This window comes from Leiobunum rupestre, chromosome 7 (assembly GCF_980474605.1).
Source record: "Leiobunum rupestre chromosome 7, qqLeiRupe1.1.hap1, whole genome shotgun sequence".
Lineage (NCBI taxonomy): Eukaryota > Metazoa > Arthropoda > Arachnida > Opiliones > Sclerosomatidae > Leiobunum > Leiobunum rupestre.
In genome coordinates, this window is record NC_143390.1 from 14565892 (window position 1) to 14568363 (window position 2472).

The window sequence follows — 2472 nt, forward strand, 5'->3', positions numbered from 1 at the left end:
AGGTTGGCAATCTTCCATATTCTAAGAAGGGCAATCTTCATATATAATCTAGGTTGGCAATCTTCCATAATCTAGGAGGGCAATCTTCATACATATTCTAATTAATGACAATCTTCATACGTATACTAAAAGGGCAATCTCCATACGTATCATAAGTGACAATCTTCAGTTGTATACTAAAAGGGCAATCTTCATACGTATCATAAGTGACAATCTTCAGACGTATACTAAAAGGGACATCTTCATACATATTCTAAGAAGGGCAATCTTCATATATAATCTAGGTTGGCAATCTTCCATATTCTAAGAAGGGCAATCTTCATATATAATCTAGGTTGGCAATCTTCCATAATCTAGGAGGGCAATCTTCATACATATTCTAATTAATGGCAATCTTCATACGTATACTAAAAGGGCAATCTCCATACGTATCATAAGTGACAATCTTCAGTTGTATACTAAAAGGGTAATCTTCATACGTATCATAAGTGACAATCTTCAGACGTATACTAAAAGGGCAATCTTCCATATTCTAAGAAGGGCAATCTTCATATATAATCTAGGTTGGCAATCTTCCATAATCTAGGAGGGCAATCTTCATACATATTCTAATTAATGGCAATCTTCATACGTATACTAAAAGGGCAATCTCCGTACGTATCATAAGTGACAATCTTCAGTTGTATACTAAAAGGGTAATCTTCATACGTATCATAAGTGACAATCTTCAGACGTATACTAAAAGGGCAATCTTCATACATCATCTAAGAAGGGCAATCTTCATATATAATCTAGGTTGGCAATCTTCCATATTCTAAGAAGGCAATCTTCATATATAATCTAGGTTGGCAATCTTCCATAATCTAGGAGGGCAATCTTCATACATATTCTAATTAATGGCCATCTTCATACGTATACTAAAAGGGCAATCTCCATACGTATCATAAGTGACAATCTTCAGTTGTATACTAAAAGGGCAATCTTCATACGTATCATAAGTGACAATCTTCAGACGTATACTAAAAGGGCAATCTTCATACATATTCTAAGAAGGGCAATCTTCATATATAATCTAGGTTGGCAATCTTCCATATTCTAAGAAGGGCAATCTTTATACATAATCTAGGAGTAATCTTGATACGTATTCTAAGTGGCTTCGTCAAGGACAAGGTGTACGCCACTCCGGTTGAGAGCCTTGAAGAGCTGCGTCAACGAATTGTAAGCGCTTGCCGGGAAGTAACCCCGGAAATGATTCAAGCCGCCTTCGACAATTTAATTGTTCGCGCCCAAGCCTGCATCGCAGCCGAAGGTGGTATTTTCGAAACATACTTATAAATTTTGTTTGTAAGTAGATAAATAAAATGTCTCTTTGTTTTTCAAAAAATACGCATTTTTCATCCTACGAAATTAAATCGTGTAATACCTTCTTCGCCATTGTCTCCTCGATTTTTCAGCGGTGTTTATTGCATTAAACACCAGATTCACAAATTTCTGACTTTCATTAAGTTACACTACTCTCCCAATGGAATTAAAAAAAAACTAATTTTAGCTTGCCCAACTTGTCACATTTTCAAGTCGTATTTTTTCAGTGAAAAAGACGTCTATTTTTTCGCGCCAACGCTATTTGTACGTTTTCGGTGACACTCTACAATTTTCTCTTTGACAATTTTCTTATAGCACCTAGCGGTTAAAATTTAAATATTTTTCGATTTAGATGCAATTTTGGTAGAAAGTGTGCCCTTCAACTTTCTAGAGAACATAGTTTTTGATAAAAATCACTTTTTCGAGCAAAAAAAACACCCTGTATATTTATATTTAATGCAGTTTTCTTTATCATTTGTTTAAAGAAGGACAAAGATTTATTATTGTTATTGGATTGAGATAGCATGTTATAATACATTGGGAACCCGTTTAAAAAATTGGATAGAATTTCTCTCTGTTTTACAAGCTGGTCTAAATAGTCTAATGAATATAATCTTAGGTAGGAAACTTCATACGTAGTCAAAGCAGGGCAATCTTCATGTGTTTATGAGTGTATTATTAACTCATGAGAGGTCCTTTTGCCCTGTTTCCCTCTCTCTGCGGGCCCCCATTCACGTGCCGCGGTACGCCGATCCGAATTTAAGCCTGGGCTCCGATAGAATTTCGCTTTTTTATGACCTAAATTATTGTCGATTTTATTCGTAACTAGATTATTTTTGCCCAGAACATTTTAAATTATCCATTTTACGCTTTATATATTGTTTCAGGGGGTGGCGGAGTGGTTAGCACTTTCACCTCGCAGCAAGCCGAGTTCGATCCCAGGTTGTGGCACTGGGTGAAAACTCTTTCCGCGTTGAGTTTACAAGTTCTCTCCCCACTGGTTGAAGGGGTTTTCCCCCGAGCTCGTCGGTTTCCCCTTCCATAAAAGCTTGTTGAGGTTAACGGTAATAGTTAATGTAGGGAGCTGTTGGCTCACGTGGCTTGAAGGGC